Raw genomic sequence first — 20,294 nt, forward strand, 5'->3', positions numbered from 1 at the left:
TGACCTCCCTACAACGCCTATACATGCTCCTGATGAGGTGGCGGACGGTCTCCTGAGGGATCTCCTCCCAGACCTGGACTAAAGCATCTGCCAACTCCTGGACAGTCTGTGGTGCAAAGTGACGTTGGTGGATAGAGCGAGACATGATGTCCCAGATGTGCTCAATTGGATTCAGGTCTGGGGAACGGGCGGGCCAGTCCATAGCATCAATGCCTTTGTCTTGCAGGAACTGCTGACACACTCCAGCCACATGAGGTCTAGCATTGTCTTGCATTAGGAGGAACCCAGGGCCAACCGCACCAGCATATGGTCTCACAAGGGGTCTGAGGATCTCATCTCGGTACCTAATGGCAGTCAGGCTACCTCTGGCGAGCACATGGAGGGCTGTGCGGCCCTCCAAAGAAATGCCACCCCACACCATTACTGACCCAATGCCAAACCGGTCATGCTGGAGGATGTTGCAGGCAGCAGAACGTTCTCCACGGCGTCTCAAGACTCTGTCACGTCTGTCACATGTGCACAGTGTGAACCTGTTTTCATCTGTCAAGAGCACAGGGCGCCAGTGGCGAATTTGCCAATCTTGGTGTTCTCTGGCAAAAGCCAAACGTCCTGCACGGTGTTGGGCTGTAAGCACAACCCCCACCTGTGGACGTCGGGCCCTCATATCACCCTCATGGAGTCTGTTTCTGACCGTTTGAGCAGACACATGCACATTTGTGGCCTGCTGGAGGTCATTTTGCAGGGCTCTGGCAGTGCTCCTCCTGTTCCTCCTTGCACAAAGGCGGAGGTAGCGGTCCTGCTGCTGGGTTGTTGCCCTCCTACGGCCTCCTCCACGTCTCCTGATGTACTGGCCTGTCTCCTGGTAGCGCCTCCATGCTCTGGACACTATTCTGACAGACACAGCAAACCATCTTGCCACAGCTCGCATTGATGTGCCATCCTGGATAAGCTGCACTACCTGAGCCACTTGTGTGGGTTGTAGACTCCGTCTCATGCTACCACTAGAGTGAAAGCACCGCCAGCATTCAAAAGTGACCAAAACATCAGCCAGGAAGCATAGGAACTGAGAAGTGGTCTGTGGTCACCACCTGCAGAACCACTCCTTTATTGGGGGTGTCTTGCTAATTGCCTATAATTTCCACCTGTTGTCTATCCCATTTTCACAACAGCATGTGAAATTGATTGTCATTCAGTGTTGCTTCCTAAGTGGACAGTTTGATTTCACAGAAGTGTGATTGACTTGGAGTTACATTGTGTTGTTTAAGTGTTCCCTTTATTTTTTTGAGTAGTGTATATTTCTTGTTTTAATGAAATAGGCCACTATACGCTTTAACCAGAAAATAATTAAATTGCGAAGTTCGTATATATTTTTCTTGTTGTACTGAACTACGCCCCTATATGCTTTCACCAGAAATTACTGCAACAGTGCAGTGCGTATATATTTTTCTTTTTTTACTGAAGTACGCCCCTATACACTTTCAACAGAAATAACTGCAACAGTGCAGTGCGTATATATATATATTTTTTTTATTGTAATACGCCCATATACGCTTTCAACAGAAATAACTGCAACAGTGCAGTGCGTATATAATTTTCTTTTTTTAATGAAATACGCCCCTATACGCTTTCTCCAGAAATAACTGCAGAACTGACCTGAGAATATATATTTTTCTTTGTTACTGAAATACGCCCCTATTCGTTTTCACCGAAAATAACTGCAGAAGTGAAATGCGTATATATTTTTCTGGTAGTACTGCATAAGATACTAAGACATAAGGCTGTAAAGGTTTTTCAACATACGACTTGCAGCCAGAGCTGTCTAATGACTATTTGGATCCCCAAATAATTGTTCCCTGCACTTGTAAATCACTTTCCTATCAATGTCCCTAGCACCTTCTGTTGTCTCTCCCTGCAGTAAGATGCTGTGAAATGATTCCTCCCTATCGTTTCCCTGCACTTATAAATAATTTTTTCTCTTTTTTTTTCCACAATCGTTTTTCAAATAGCTGTCCCTAGCGCCTTCACACGTCTGTCCCTGCACTCTGAACACTGTAAAATGTCTGACTGTAAGATGGCCGACGTATTTATAGGTCTGTGACATCGCAGGGCTGGCTGCTGATTTGCTGAATGCAGGCATGTCAATCTGGGTGATTCCGCCTTCCCAGAGTTCCTTGCCCCATGTCCTCAGTCCTCACACATGTAGCTGCCATTTTAGGAAAAATGCAATTCGTTACCACGAAGAATGAGGAAATTTGCATTTGTTGCGAATCTAATTTTTCCTGAAATTCTAAACAAATTCCACTTCGTCAGCTTCAGTTCGCTCATCTCTATTCTTGATATTAAACAAATTCAGGCATTACAGATTTCTAGTTTTTGTTTAACTAGGCTGATCCTTCAATTCTACAGATTATAAAAATATTGTACAGCACATTCAGATCTCTTGTATTTAAAAGAAGGATAATGTGTTCTGTTTCAGTAACAACATGAAAACTATAAAGCACTACTAACAAAATGTAATGCTGAAAATATCCTTCTGGGCAATATGTTCTTCATTTCAGGATGCAGGCTACAAATTACAGCAAGAAGTAATAGCATGATTTCATGTAAAGATATGCGATCCAGATAATATTTAGGAAGAACAGACAAGACATTGAAATGATATCTATCTGGAATTCTGGCACATGACCAGAAAAAAGTTTCTGCTAAACCACGGATTATACAATTCAACATTTTTTTATATGGTACTTAAAAGTGTATCCGTTGTTTCTGGTGACTTTTTAGAATAAACTTTCATATATGTGCAGTTACTGGATCAGTAGCTGGAAGGTGTTGTGACCTGATACGGGTGTGCCTAGTAACGGATGTCTTGGTGGCGCAATTCAGAACCAGGCTGGAGGTTGGGGTTTAAATCTGGTATGGTAAATGTATTTGGAGTGGAAATGGATACTGAAAATGGATACTGAAAATATGAATCTAGGAATGAGTGGAACAAACATTATGGAATGATGAAAAATGACTATCAAAAAGGAAAGATGCTGTACATTCATGTTGTGAGATGGTCGATATTTGTCAAATTGATGTACTAATGAAGAATATTTAAATATCAATATTAATATGTTAAATAAATTGGTCAATGTTTATAACTAGTGATGAGCGACGCGAGCTTCGGATAGTACATCCAAAGTCGCTTAGTTGAAAACTTCGGATTAATACTGTATAAATCGTGGTCATGTGAAGGTATTTCTCCTTTCTGGTCCGAGATTGATGGACTTCTCCAACAGATCCTTCCTCCGGGTCCCAAGCTCTCTCCTTCTCTGGTCCTCCTTAATGTTCCCTCATCTGACTCTTCCCTCCACAAGCGCTCTTTATTAGCCAATTTACTGGCTGCGGCCAAAGTACTAGTCCCTTTGAATTGGCTGTCCGTCAGAGCCCCTTCCACTGCTGATTGGATACTTAGGGCTAATGAGATCTGTAGGTTTGAAGAATTATCAAGCTGGGAGACTCTCTCACATGATAAATTCCTGGTGACATGGGGACCCTGGATGGACTGGTGTCGGTCGAGATCTGGTTGAGTTTACCCTGTATTAATGCCTCCTGAATGCGCTTTTTCCGTATAGACTATTTTTCCATATTTAGGAGCCAACAATTTTCGCTGTTGTTTAGGCCTCCTGGTTTAGTCACCTATGAGCTTGTATTTCCCATCGTATGTACTATGCTGCCTCTTCTGACATATAGCCTAACAAAAAGTCTGTTCCTATGTATGTTGTCCATCAGATACATTTTTTCCATGTATGCGTTGTAATCTGTACGCTTCCTCGATTTTTGGGCTTGTTGCCCCACTGTTATTGTTACTTCTCAATATGCTGGCAATAACAATAAAATAAAGATTTGTTAAAAAAAAAATACTGTATAGATCTTCATATAGTATTAATCAAAATTTTTGAACAAAGCATGTTCAAAAATTTCGCATCCAAAGCTTGCGTCGCTCATCACTATTCATAAGGATTATTGAAAATTGAGATTAAGGAGGGAAGTTTTTCTCTAAACTCTCATTTGCAGTGTTTGGAGCTTATAGATCCAGAACACCTCTCTTTTTTGCAGTGTCTGTAAATGGTCCGGCAAGGACTCTTGTGTCTTCTCAATGGGTGTTTTTGTTAATCCTGCATATTCGCATTTGTGCACTTGTAAAAATTATCTGGACATACTGTGGTTGGTATAACCATGGATGATATTCCTTAGGTGCTTATTCATCATTTTGCTGAGGCTTGAAGTAGTGTTGGCAATATATTGAAGTCCACAGGGCATTCCATGAGATATATAACGTACAAGGATGAATAATCGAGGAAAGATTTTATGGTAAAATGCTCTCCAGTGGTGTTGCTATGGAAGAAAGCTGGAGAAAATGTTCTGGCAGCATCTGGACAGTCGGCAGCCACATCTGTAGCTGCCAGAAATGCCTGGAAATAGAGTCACCATGTTGGCTTTATTTGCAGGTTGCAATTTTCTGGGAGCTAATAAGTCAAAATGTGATCTGGGGTTTGACTGGTATGTATTTCTTAAGAAATGGTTCAGATTTTTTAAGATATTCCAAATCTGCCTAAGGTTGACATTAGAGTTGAGCGAATCGAAGTATCCAAAGTTGACTTCAATCCGAATTTCAGGGAAAATTCGATTTGCCGCAAAGCCAAATTTCCTTGTGCTTTGTGGTAACTAATCAATTTTCCCTGAAATGGCATGAAAAAAACATACTCATCTCATCCATTTCAGCAAGGGAAGGCCGCTGTGGTCATCTTAATTGATCACGTAATCCGGCACAAAGCGAACCTCTTTGTGAAATTAGGTGAAGCAGCCAAATAAAATTTTTGCAAACTTCGCTTAACACTGGTTAACATTATATGTGGCGATGTAATTAATACAGCTATACGTATTTCCAGCTTCCTTCTTTTTCTGCTCCAGGCATTCCAGTTGGAGTCCCTTTGCTTTGATAAATGCTGCTTCTACTACTTATCTTGGGTAACTTTTGTTGTAGAAATGAGATTTGAGGACAGCACTCTGTGTTTCGAAATCTTCTGTCAGTGCAGTTCCTTCTAACCAACTTGAATTGGCTAAACAGTATATTTCCACTTCTTGTAGTGAAAACTTTTATAATCCAAATATCTACTGGCGTCCACCTTTACAAAGTACATCCTGGTTTTAGCGACCTTCCCGTCCTGAAATAAAACTAGATCTAGAAATTCCATGGATAGATCAGAGTGGTTAGCTGTAAAGGTGAGGCCTAGTTCCTTTGCCTTGTTTTTTTTTGCGTAGATACAGTTTTTTCCTAATTGTTCCATGTGCAAGTTAGTGAAACTCAATGAGTTATATATACCCATTGTGGTGCCTTGTTGAATGAGAACAAATGATGAATTGTATGGCATCCAAGATAAATGAATTTTTTTTGCAGTGGGGACATTCAGGTAATGATGAACTGCATTTATGCCTGCTTGGTGTGGAATGTTGAAAGAAAGAGCTGCCATATCTAGAATTAGCCATAAATATGATGATTGCCATTTTGTATTTTTTAAGAGGCTTTTCAAACTTCCTGAATCCCTTAGGTCGGATTGGAGTTGGATGATATGCTTCTACAAAAAAATATCCATATAATGTGATAGGTTGCAGTTGAGAGAAATGATGCCTGATATAATTGGTCTCCCAGGGGAATTTTTCTCATCATTATGAATCTTCAGCAAATGGTACAATAGGGCCATTGTAGGGTGATTCATGACAATGTATTCTTTCTCTTTCTTCGTCAATAGTAGTTCAGCTTTATCCAATAGGGTCAGTAACTCCCTTGTATGTTTGCATAGTGGTTTATGTGTTAGGACGGATGAGTCCTAATGCAGTTTTCATGTATTCTTTTCTTTTTATCTTCTTAACTTTAAAAAGTAGTAGTAAATAGTGATAAGCGGCAGGGGCAATATTCGAATTTGTGATATTTCGTGAATATTTTGTAGAATTCGTATATTCATGAACTCGCAAATTTGAGATTATATTCTTGATTGTGAAAATCGGCAATGTATTATTCGCGTAATGCGCGCAAAATACCGGCGTGGGGTAGGCAACTTTTCTATTGGTTGCTAGGGATGTTGCTAAGCCTTCTCATTGGCCCACAAGCTAGAAGAAGGTAGGGATGACCACCTGATGTGTACTGTGTTAAAAAAACAAAACAAAAAATAAAAATATTCGGCATTACGTATATATAGCACTATATTCTAAATATTTGCAAATTCTCTAAGTGCCGATATTCGCGATAAAAATTTGCTTTTCGAATATTCGCGCTCAACACTAGTAGTAAAACCTCCAGCATGGTCCTGAATTGTGCCCCATGATATCCATTCTTAGGCAGATCCCCTTCAGGTCACAACATCTTCCAGCTACCCATCTTGCATAGAGCAGTTGAGGCAGAATTTTCTTGGGGAATTTATCATGAGTGTAATATTTGAAGTCAGTCTTACAGAAGTTTTTGTGGGAGTACTTACCACCAAATGTATGAAATGTCACATGGTGTTAAATTAGGTACATGTTTAAATCTAACAGTTTTGTCTAGAACTGTTACTCCAGTTTTCCTACACATATATCTTGTGCTGGAATAAGATTGCGACTTTTTTTTGCGACTTTTCTTTGCAACTTTTTAAAAAGTCTCAGTGATAAATCTGTAGTGAAACTTATTAACATAGCTAACATTCACTTTTCCACCCACTTTTAAAAATTGGGGTAAGTTGTGTAAAAATGCAAGTCACAAAATTTTCACGCAAGTGACCTTGAAAAGTCACAAAAGTCCTATTTTGTGACCTTTTAAAGACAGAATTCTTGAATGCAGGGTATGATAATTTCCACCTCTGTGTATTGCAAAGTTAATACAAAATGTTATAACAGAATGGATTCATTTGCTAATGTTGTTCTCCTTTGATTTTTGTGGTATGTGAATTTATAACAATGAAGGTAAGTAAAATAAAACAACTAAAAAATTGTTTTAGGTAACATATAACATTTCTGCCATTCTTTTTGTGGGATCCCTGGCTGGTCATTGCAGACTACTATCACCACCAAACACAGTGGCCTTAACATTTTTTTTCCCTCAAACCCAGAGACATGCACATGTATGGTCAATGTAAATTTTGGAATGTACATACAAACAATGCCTAGGATATGCAGGATTATTTATTAGGACAGTATTTATTAAAAATGTGTGTCATGTCTCAGCCAATGTACGAAACTTAGAGGAGATAAAGTCCTACACCTCATTCCAATGGCCAACAGAAGCTATTAAACATTTAGGCGTTATGTTACCAGCAAACCCAAAAAACCTTTTCAGGCTTAACTATGTACCGCTATTCTCTAAAGTAAAATCCTTCTTGAGTTCAATTAAATTGCCCTACCTCTCTTGGATTGGCAGAAAAAATCTGCTTACCACATACGTATTACCTCAAATACTGTACACACTGAGATGTCTCCCTATCCCACTCTCCAATAAATACCTATCTGACTTCCGTTCACTCTTCACCACTTATCTCTGGCAAAACAAAAGATCACGTTTAGCATACTCTCTTATTATAAGGAAAAACACAAAAGGAGGCCTCTCATTACCAGACATCAAAACTTATCTACATGCCATTCAACTAGAAAGGTGGATAGACCTTACTAGATCTAACAATAGTTCTTTATATGCTGACTTGGAGAAGGCCTTATTGGGAGGGGAGGGAATGCACCTTTTATGGGTTAAAGCTCCTTCACTGAGTAGAAAAAACCCGATCAGTGACATCACTCGCTGCATGTTACAATACTGTGGGAGTACTAGGGACTTGAATGTCTCAACCAACTTACTTTCCCCAATAGCTCCCTTGTCAGTACTACCATTTTTTCTCAACCCAAAAAATAGAGGTTATCATGAATCTTGGTCTCATCTCTCTAATATTAGAATCTTAGAATTAGGGAAAGCTTCAGACATGTCTGAATTCCTCCAGAATATTTTAGTACATGTCCCTAAACATATAAGGTCAGACCTCGTCGATTTAGATATTAGTATCAATTGTAGAAAATTCAAGAAACTTTATACTAAACTACCAGACCCAACATGGGTAGAAAATTGTACCTTAATGCCCTCTTCCCATTCCAAGATGTTGTCTCATATATACTCCCAATTAATTTTAGGCCTCTCCACTACTAGACCATATTTTCTTCGGATATGGGAAAAGGAACTTAAAATATCCCTGTCAGAGGAGGATACCAATTTTATACTTAGACATTCACATGGGTTTTCTAAATGTGTTCGCATACAAGAAAACTCGTATAAGATTCTTTCTCGATGGTACAGGACTCCGAGCTTTCTTCATAGCATTAAACTAGGCCCTACGGATGAGTGTTGGAGGTGTATGAGTGAATCAGGAACTGTGTCTCACATTTGGTGGATGTGTAATAAAATCAAGGTGTTCTGGAAGAGTGTTGAAGACACTATTAAGAAAATTTGTAAGAAAAACATAACCCTCACACCGGAACTTGTTCTGCTGTGGAAACCACAAAAAGACTTCAAACCTAAAGCTAACTGCCTAATTACACACCTAATTGCAGCCGCTAAATATATTGTACCCACCAGATGGCGAGATTCAGAACCTCCTACTTTGGGTGAGTGGATAGACAAAGTTCACCAAATTTGCCTTATGGAGGAATTGGTGGGATGGGATAGAGGATGCAGAGGAGCTATTTTGGCAACGTGGCAACCTTGGTTAGACTTCTATAAAATAGAAACACAAACATAAGGTGGTAATCAAGAAACTATGTTGATTTCTGATTTACTAAATTACTCTCTTACATCTATGTGTCACCACTTCCATTGATATACATATGTAGACACCAGGAATATAATAATCTCTGTATTTGAAGCTCACTTTATAATCACCCATTTTGCACAAACTTGTTAATAATGACAGCCCGTAACATCTTGAAATATATGTCTCCCTAGCTACCAACAAGATAGACCCTGACAATATATGATGACCCTGTTCTTGTTTGTTCTGTTTTTATTTGTTACTTATATATATTTTATATTTTACTACTTTTCTTTCTACCTACTACGATGCACTACTCTCATGAGGTCAGGTTACAAACAACCCATTATAAAAGAAGAATTCCTTCTTTAGATGCTCATTTATCTTTTACATCTAATTATCAAAGAACATGGCGTATAGTTACATACACAAAGTTCACTGACTATTCCTTAGATAAACAATTATTATGTATCTTAAAATGCTTGGAAAAAAGTGTAATTTTGTTCAAATACCTTGGAAATGTAATATGTACCATATTTGTTACTCCTCATGCATCATTTTGTACCAACTCTGTATCTAATTGAGAGTACATGTATCAATGTTTTCTTTGATTATATAAAATTCTCTCAAAATAAAGAATTAAAAAAAAAAAAATGTGTGTCATAAGCATCAATTTACATTAGAATTTTAGGTTTTTTAGGTTTCTGTTGGGGCTTCAGTTATTGTCAATGAAAGAATCATGCAATATGTAGTGCTTTTCAAAAATACCATAATCTCAATTGAAATCTTGGGGAACTCTAAGCAAATGGGGCCTATCAGAATCAATTTGAAAACTTTAGGAATGGAAGCCATGGTGCTAATGCAAGTCTGCAAAAGTACATATTTGCACAGTGTAGCCCATTATCTGACATTTACTGAAAAAAATCATATGGAATTAAATAAAGAACTTTGGAAGTTTGGAACCAAATATAAATGTTCAAAAAGCTCAGATTTTAGCTATGATACATATATGTAAACTATCTCTTTTCAGCATTGTAAAATGCCAACATAATTGATACTGCTATACCAAACTATCTGAGATTAAACTCCCCTGTTAACTTGCCTTGTAATAAGAGCCAAAGCATCTAAGGATACACATGACAAATCTTATCCAACAGTATTTTACAGCTGTGGTGTATAAAACTCTGGCAAAGTTTCAGGTATTTGCCACAATGGTCTGCAATTATGCATTTCCCTTTAGGGTTTTTCATACTCAGTCTATCATGAACAAATGTTCAGAGTTGTATTTTATAAAATGTTTTAGCTTGCCTGCACCAACATTTAAGGAAAGGAATAAAATGCCTCAGATATTTTGAGAATATGTCAAATATGGAAAATTATGGATCTAATATAAATGAAAAGAAAATGTAGGAAAACATTCCATAATACTGTGAAGAATGTGTTATAAACTACTTCCATTTAAGATTCTCTGCTAGAATGCCTGTATTTCCCTCTTTTGACAGTTCTTATTACTTTTACTTGCATATGTTTCAGGTGATCCTGAAAGTTACTGCATGCAAAGTCTGATCATAGACTAAGTAAACCCACTTTTTGAACAGCCCCTGACTACAGAGACCGGTTTACTACATACACTTGTTTATGAAGATAAGAAAATGTGAAATATCATTGTTTTACAATTCCAATAAATAAAAACACATGGCTGTTGTTCTCCTTTATGAGATGTTCCCACTTAGTCTTCTATGCTTGTTTTTCACACAGTGAACACGTGTACTTAATAAGCTTTACATACAAGCCTATAGAAAGTTTTCCTCTGTTATGCATGTGGATTTTTTATATTAGCTATTGCATAGTTCAGGAGTATAGTCTCTGTAGCTATAAGGTTGCCAAATCTGTGTTGTTGTTTTTTTGTGAAAGAATTTGTGAAATATATCAGTGGGAAATTCACTGTTAAACTAGACACAGTACCTTGTAGGATTAGATCAGCTGACAGTAGTGATAGCTTTTACTTAATATCCGTTACTTAATTTAGGAGAAAAGGTACTTTTAATTCATATGAAAATCATCAGTTAAGTGCACTAAGGGTGGGCACAAGCCACCCTGTGCATCCTTGCTCCTCCTTCTTTCTTTACCAGCCACTCCCTCTCCGTGATTGAATCAAGGAGGTGAAAAAGAGGCTGGCAGAGAAAGAAGGAGGAGGGATAGTGTACAAAGACATGCTCTCTCTACTCAAAATTAGGCGATTCCTGGCTAGTCAGATAGGATCTAGTGTTGATCAAGCACAACACTTTGCGATGCTCAGAAGTCAAAGGGAGAGCATTAAACCAGGCACCTCCTGCTCTGAAGAGGGGAGGGTGTCAGGACTCTAGTTCAGCTTAGGAGTCCCTGCTCTGACTACATATATAGCCATGTCTATATATGGAGTCAGTGCTTGGGGACACCTGAGTGTATTTAAATCTAATTTAGCCTGCATTTCAGAAATGTTTTTGCTGGGATTTGAACTCACAACCTTCTGTATTAGAGGCAAAGCACTGAACCACTCAGCTATAATAGCTGCATAGCCATTTAATAATAATAAAAAAAAAGAGACTTCTACTGTACTGTACTTCTACTGAGACCTATACAGTAGAAGTCTCATATTTTACTGCCTATGCAGCTATATAGTGTACTGGTTAAAGTTCTGTGCTGTGATGCAGAAGCTGTGAGCTCAAAGCCAGTTACAAACATTTTCAGAAATAGAGGTTACACTTAATTTGAATATAAATATATATATATATATATATATATATATATATATATAAGTTTTTAGCCATAATATTTTTACACATATTATTATATATTTAAAATATATAATATATGTAAATATTTTATGGATAAAACATCAGTAGTAGCTTCCCACATATTATGCATTCATATATATCAGAAGTATGAATATATACATATATATACATATATATATATATATATATATATATATATATGCAGTATTTTTTTTTTAGTAATTACACATTTATTTAGTGCCATAGATTCTTTACAATTACAAAAAAAATATAAAATATATAAATCTAATTTAACCTCTATTTCTGAAAAAGATTGTGACGAGATTTTAACTTACAGCTTCTGCATCACAGCCCAGAACCTTAACCACTACACTATATAGCTGCATAGCCAGTCACTTAAAAAAAATAAAAAAAAATATGAGACTTCTACTGTAGAGGAATACTTACTACTACTTACTTTTTTTTTTTTTTAGAAACTTGATATGCAGCTATATAGTGTAGTAGTTAAAGTTCTGGGCTATGATGCAGAAGCTATGAGTTCAAATCCTGTCGCAAACTTTTTCAGAAATAAAGGCTAAACTTAATTTAAAAATATATACAGTGGATATAACAAATCTACACACCCCTGTTAAAATGTCAGGTTTCTGTAATGTAAAATAAAATGAGACAAAGATAAATCATTTCCAAACTTTTTCCACCTTTAATGTGACCTATAAACTGTACCACTCAATTGAAAAACAAACTAAAAGATTTTAGGTGGAGGGAAGAAAACAAAAAATAAAATAAAACAATGTGGTTGCATAAGTGTGCACACCCTCTTATAACTGGGGTTGTAGCTGTGTTCAGATTTAAGCAATCACATTCAAATCGTGTTAAATAGGAGTCAGCATACACCTGCCATCATTTAAAGTGCCTCTGATTAACCCCAAAAAAAGCTCAGCTGCTCTAGTTGGTCTTTTCGTGAAATTTTGGAGTGTTTTTGCAAAGAAGAGTGGGCAAATCTTGCCAGGTCAAAATGTGCCATGCTGATAAACTCATACCCAAAAAGACTGAGTGCTGTAATAAAATCAAAAGGTGCTTCAACAAAGTTTAAGGGTGCGCACACTTATGCAACCATAATATTTTATTTTTATATTTTTTCTTCCCTCTACCTAAAAGATTTCAGCTTGTTTTTCAATTGAGTCACATTAAGGCTACATTCACACGTCAGTATTTTTCTATATCCCGATTTTCGGTCCGTTTTTTGCGGATCCGTTGTTCCTGAAAATGTTTTCGTATGTCATCCGTATGTCATCCGTTTTTTGCGGATCCGCAAAAAACGGAAACATGTATAAATTTCAATAAGCAAATAAAGTTGTTTGGATTTCTTTGAAAAAAAAAAAAAAATAAATTAAAATGTAATTTCCAGGAACGGAATCCGCATAAAACGGATGACATACGTAATGACATCCGAATGTCTTCCGTTTTTTGCGGATCCATTGACTTTGTATTGTACCAGGATCCGAATTTTGCGGAAAAGAATAGGACATGTTTTATTTTTAAACGGACATGCGGAACGGAACAACGGAAACGAACAGCACACATTGTGCTGTCCGATTTTTTCCAGGACCCATTGAAAATGAATGGGTCCAGATCTGGTCCAGATCTGTTCTGCAAAAAACGGAACAGATCAGGAAAGAAACAATGGACGTGTGAATGGACCCTTAAGGTGGAAAAAGTTCTGAAATGATTTATCTTTGTCTAATTTTTTTTACATCACAGAAACCTCTCATTTTACTGTCTGCTGAGCTGTGTATCTAATCCTATCCTGTGTGATAATGTCTGCTGAGCTGTGTATCTAATCTTATGTTGTATGATACTGTCTGCTGAGCTGTGTATCCTATCCTGTGCGATACTGTCTGCTGAGCTGTGTATCTAATCTTATGTTGTGTGATACTGTCTGCTGAGCTGTGTATTTATTCCTATCTTGTGTGATACTGTCTGCTGAGCTATGTATCTAATCCTTTCCTGTGTGATACACAGCTCAGCAGATAGTATCTAATATTGTTATGTGATACTGTCTGCTGAGCTGTGTATCTACTCCTATCTTGTTTGATACTGTTTGCTGAGCTGTGTATCTAATCCTTGCTGAGCTGTGTATCTAATCCTATCCTGCATGATACTTTCTGCTGAGCTGTGTATCTAATCCTTGCTGAGTTGTGTATCTAATCCTATCCTGTGTGATACTGTCTGCTGAGCTGTGTATCTAATCCTGTCCTGTGTGATACTCTCTGAGGAGCTGTGTATCTAATCCGATCCTGTGTGATAGTCTGCTAAGCTTTGTATCTAATCCTATCCTGTGTGACACTCTCTGCTGAGCTGTGTATCTAATCCTATCCTGTGTGATACTGTCTGCTGTGCTGTGTATCTAATCCTATCCTGTGTGATACTGTCTGCTGAGCTGTATATCTACGTCTATCCTGTGTGATACTGTCTGCTGATCTGTGTATCTAATCTTATCATGTGTGATACTGTCTGCTGTGTATCTAAATCTATTGTGTGATACTGTCTGCTGAGCTGTGAATGTCGTTGTGTAGCCCTAGCCTAAAGCTGACTTATAGCAGTGAAGAAAAATGGCTGGGTTGTTTTGTATTGGCTAATGCAGGTTATTTTTGGGGAATATCTCAGCAACGGTACGTCCTAGAGAGCTGAGACCCGGACACCTGATGTACCTGTGTGCCAAATTTGGTGAAGATCGGTCCAGTCATTTGTTCGCGCATAATGAACGTCCAGACAGACGTCTAGACAGACAGACAGAAACAAATTATTATAATTTTTACACATCTATTTAGTGCCATACATTTTTTACAATTACTAAAAAAAATATAAATCTAATTTAACTTATATTTCTGAAAAACTTTGTGACGTGATTTGAACTCATAGTTTCTGCATCATAGCCCAGAACTTTAACCACTACACTATATATCTGCATAGCCAACCATTTAAATAAAAAATAAAACATATGAGACTTCTACTGTATAGGTCATTGATGGCTAACCTTGGCACTCCAGCTGTGGTAAAACTACAACTCCCAAGATGCCCCCCTTGCTTGGTTGCTCTCAGAACTCTATAGAAATAAATGGAGCATGCTGGGAGTCATAGTTTCACCACAGCTGGAGTGCCAAGGTTAGCCATCTCTGGTATAGGTCTTAGTAGAAGTACAGTACAGTATATGTACTGTAATAGCTATACAGCTATTATTGCTGTGTGGTTAAGTGCCTTGCCTCTAATGCTTAAGATCGTGATTTCGTATCCCGGCAGAAACTTTTCTGAAATACAGGCTAAATTCGATTTAAATACACAGACTCGAGCATCGCGCTCGAGCACACGCGGTGTTCGGCTGAGCATAGCGATGCTCGAGCCAAACTTTTGTTCAGCCGAGCATGCTCTCTCAACACTAATAGGATCCTTAAAAAAGTTCATAAGTTGCCAGGCCTCCTGGATTACCCCAACAGTATCCCAGGAAATAGGAAGAAATAGCATATGTGCAATCTGTGCTTCTGCAAAGGGCCGACTGCCACCATATAAACATCATTATTCTGTTTAATACAGTGTTCCTCAACTCCAGTCCTCAGGGCCCAAATGCCAGTCATAAAATGAGAACATGCCACATAACGAGTACCTGTGGTAAGTCCTGATGCATTGACTACTTATATCTAGAGATGAGCACATTTTTCAAAAATTCAATTCATAGCTTGGCCGAAATTCTTCAGGAAAGTTGGTTCGTTGCGAATTAATTAGTCACAAAGCGTGTTAAATCAGCTATGTATATTCTGGCATCCAGGGAGAGTGTATCTTGGTGTACATCACTGTGCATTACAGCAACATGCATAGCTAGTCCTTTCTGATAGTGAAACAGTTACTGAGCTTCAGTATGACAGGGAGGTCTCATACAGTATAGGGACGGGCGCATTGTCGTGCAGGCCACCAACAGTTTTAGCTAATCCCTAGCTAAACCAAATAGCATATAGCAGATTTTAGTAAAGGAGCTGCAGGAGCTGTGTCCCAATGACTCTTTAGTGGAACAAAAGAAGGACATTGAGGCAATGCCAACAGAGTAGTGGAGACCCAATAGTAGTAGAATTAGGTTATTCACCCCAATTTTCGAATCAAGGATTAATGAAATTGCTTATGTATTAGTCAAAGTGAAGTCTGTTCAATTAGATAGTTCTGTGCCCTACACAGGGATTGTGTCACGGTCCCTCAGGTGACTGATTTTAGGAAATCAAGGAGATTGGCTGAGGGTGGAGGAATCTAACAGCCTCCTTGATTTCTCTTGATTCAGTGTTGATATGGTTTATGACCACTTCCCTTTTCTCAGCTGATGCTTAGTGGTCATCACTTCTACCCTTTATATGCAGTTGATAGCTTAATTTGGGTTTGGCTGAGCTGTTGTGAGATCCTCTCTGGTGTTCCAGTTCTTCCATCTCTACAGAAGTTACATGTTGCGTTTGTTCATATTTGTTAGACTTTAATTTGTCCATCTTGGGAGGAATGGGTTGTCTCTGGACCTATACTTATTCCAGGACCTTATAGAGAAATTAGGGCCTAGGTATACTGCTTATGAATATTCCTACCTTCAAGGTCTATTCAAATTGGTAGGTAGTTAGGGACCCGATTAGGGTTGTCTAGGAGATGACCTGTTTCTTCCCAAGTTTCCAGGCCCAGTTACTGTTCCCCTTCCCTCCTGTGTTCAGTGTGGAGTTTCCCCCCCACACTGATCGTGACAGATTGATGCAAACTGCGTTGTCTCCTGTGGATCCCTTCAGTTTCAGATTAAAGTCCCTGCACTATCCCTGCATTGTCCCTGCTGTCTCCCTATGCTCTCCCTACAGTGTCTGAAAACTGTCCCTACGATCTCGCTGCACTGTCCCTGCACTGTCCCTATCCAATATTCTAGAATTAAAGACTTTCTTGAACACTGTCCCTAGTGCTTGTCACTCTCTCCCTATGCTCAGCTCACAGTTAAATGGCAGAGACCACGTGGGATGAGGTTTTAAAGGGGCTGGCTAGCTGCGGATTGGCTATATGCATGGCATTATGGGGGATCTCGCATTCCCAGGCTTCTTACTTTCACTTTGTAATACGTGTAGCTGTCACTTTAGGGGGAAAAAAAACAATTCACTACAACGAAGCGCAATGAAATTCAGATTTGTTGCAAATCTAATTTTTCCTAAACCTCGGAACTCATATCACTTTGGATGCTTCACTCCGGTGGACACAAATTATATCACCTGCTCAATACTAAGGAAATGTGGGCCATACTGTAGCTGTTGGGAAATCATGGGAAGGTGGGCCCTGAGGACTGGGGTTGAGGAACACTAGTTGAATAGATTGCGTGTGAAGAAACTATTAGAGAGATGTAAGCAGAGCTCTATAATGAGTACAGATGAGCAAAGTTCTTGAAAATTTTATTTTGTAGCTTGGTGACAAATAGTTTCTTCACAAAGCGCATTTCTTTGTAAGTAGTGGGTGCAATGACAGGGAATGGCGATTGTGCACCTACCCTGTCATGGCTTATCGCGGCATCTGACATTAATATTAAAGACTATAATAAAAAATAATAAAAAAATCATACTTAAGTCATCCATTTGATTGCGAAGAGCCTACAGTCTTGATTAAAGATCCAGCACGGAATCTCATGCAGCGCTTGATGACGTCATCATGTCTCGCACAAGATTTCACGCAGGATCTTCAATCAAGATGGCCCCGTGCTGTTAGTGCCCACCTCTGAGCTGACTATTTGGAATAACATCAGGAGGACACTTTGTGATCTAATTCCTGTCAAGAGACCCTTCTAAAAAGTAGAGATTGGTCAAAAATGAATAATACCAAATATACAGGTTTTTGCAGGAAACCTGTGAATTACTTTTTCTTTAAAAGCACAAAATTAATTGTATGGTATGTTCTTGAAGATTCTTCATAAAGTTAAAAATAGGTTGAGCCTTTTTAAGAATAAAATATTAAATATGAGGTGGATAATATGCAACATGTCAAATTGACACCTGGTCACATGCATGCCCCATCAAGCTACTTCTTACTGAGTCAGTGATAAGTCTCCCTTGGCTGATCTCATAAAATATGAGCCATTTGTTTCTTTAGGGGATGGTCCAATCATTTCAAATTTGTGCTACATCGGTACATTATCTATTTAATTATAGTAAAGCCTCATCATTTTGATTATATGCTGTAAGACAAGTTAAAATAAATCACTTGATCGCCTAATTCACTGAGTTATATTGACATAACTGCTGTTTTTGCTTAGAGCATGTCACACTCATTGAAAAAGATTGGTTTTCTTAAGAAATATGCACTTTTCTTCCTTCACAGATTCTAATTATTCATGCCAGTCAACATCTTTTATCATCTTCCCCTCATATTTGCAACAGCTGCACAGTGGATTGTCCATTTCTTACATCCCAAAGGTCACATTCATCAATTACTTTTTTTTTCCAGTTTTTCTGTGTTTCATTTCAGTCACCAAAACGTGGCTCTGCAGGTATAGCTGAGAAACGCCTGCTGATATTATTTACAGTAGTATATGTTTCCACTATACTATCTGCTTTTAAAACAGATAGTGATACCTCCTAAAATAGTTATTACTTTACATTTCCCATATGTCTACTTTATGCTTGGATCATTTTTTAAATTACATTTAATTTTTTTGGGGCGTTAGTCTTAGAAGTTTAGAAGCAAATAATTTTTCAGAAAATTTCCAAAACCCACTTTTTAAGGACCAGTTCAGGTCTGAAGTAACTTTGTGAGGCTTACATCCACCCATAAATGGTCCCATTTTAAAAACTATGTCCCTCAAGGTATTCAAAACTTATTTTACAAACTTTGTTAACCCTTTAGGTGTTCCACAAGGATTAAAGGAAAATGTAGATGCAATTTCTTAATTTCACTTTTTGGCAGATTTTCCATTTTAATCCATTTTTTCCAGTAACAAAGCAATGGTTAACAGCCAAACAAAACTCAATATTTATTGCCTTGATTCTGTAGTTTACAGAAACACCCCATATGTGGTCGTAAACTGCTGTACGGGCACATGGCAGGACGCAGAAGGAAAGGAACGCCATATGGTTTTTGGAGGGCAGATTTCACTGGGATAATTTTAAGTTGCCATGTCACATTTGAAGACCCCCTGATGCACCCCTAGAGTAAAACCTCCAAAAAATGTGACCCCATTTTGGAAAATACACCCCCTCAAGGTATTCTAAACTGATATTACAAACTTTGGTAACCCTTTAGGTGTTCCACAAAAATTTAAGGAAAATGTAGATGAAATTTCAGAATTTTACTTTTTTGTCAGATTTTCTATTTTAATCCATTTTTTCCAGTAGCAAATCAAGGGTTAAAAGCCAAACAAAACTCAATATTTATTGCCCTGATTCTGTAGTTTATAGAAACACCCTATAAGTGGTCGTAAACTGTTGTACGAGCACATGGCATGGCACAGAAGGAAAGGTACGCCATATGGTTTTTGGAGGGCAGATTTCACTGGGATAAATTTAAGTTGCCATGTCACATTTGAAGGCCACCTGGTGCACCCCTAGAGTAGAAACTCCAAAAAAAGACACAATTTTGGAAACTACGGGATAAGGTGGCAGTTTTGTTGTTACTATTTTAGGGTACATATGATTTTTGGTTGCTCTATATTACACTTTTTGTGAGGTAAGGTAACAAAAAATATCTGTTTTGGCACCGTTTTTATTTTTTGTTATTTACAATGTTCATCTGACAGGTTAGAGCAGGCTGTTATGGACGCGACAATACCAAAACTGTTGTTTGGTTGTTTGTTTCATTTTTACATAATAAAGCAGTGTCTCCATATTCTGAAAGCCATAGTTTTTTTTTTTTTTTTGGCTGACTGTCTTATGTAGGGGCTCTTTTTTTTTGTATGAGATGACAGCTTGATTGGTACTATTTTAGGGTGCATATGACTTTTTGATCGCTTGGTATTACACTTTTTGTGATGTAAGATGACAAAAGATGGCATTTTTTACGCACTTTTTTTTTTTTCTTTATGTTGTTTACCGGATGGTTTAGGTCATGTGATATTTTTATACAGCAGGTTCTTATGGACATGTACAGTTGTGTTCAAAATTATTCAACCCCCAATGCTGTAAAGGGTTTTAGGGAATTTAGTGTACATTTTTAATTGTGTTCAGAATGAAATCTTACAAGGACTTTTTAAAGAACCAAATGCAACTAAAATCAATTGTTTTTGTAATACAGTATTAAATGTTTTTTTTGTGATTTCTTCATTGACACAATTATTCAACCCCTTAAAGACTACCACTCTTAAGAACAGAGGTTCATTCAAGTGTTTTCGATCAGGTATTGAAAACACCTGTGGATGTCAAGGAGCAGCAATCAAGCATAATAAGCACCAATTAGGCAGATTTAAAAGGACTGTGATGCTCAGCTCCTTCTAGACATTTACTGGTGTGTTTACAAACATGGTGAAGTCAAGAGAATGGTCCAGGAAGACAAGAGAAGAGGTGATTTCTCTTCACAGCAAGGGCAATGGCTATAAGAAGATTGCAAAGATGTTAAACATACCAAGAGACACCATAGGAAGCATCATTCGCAAATTCAAGGCAAAGGGCACTGTTGAAATGCTACCTGGTCGTGGCAGAAAGAAGATGCTGACTTCGACTGCTGTGCGCTA

The sequence above is a fragment of the Bufo bufo genome, chromosome 5, assembly GCF_905171765.1.
Source record: "Bufo bufo chromosome 5, aBufBuf1.1, whole genome shotgun sequence".
Classification (NCBI taxonomy): domain Eukaryota; kingdom Metazoa; phylum Chordata; class Amphibia; order Anura; family Bufonidae; genus Bufo; species Bufo bufo.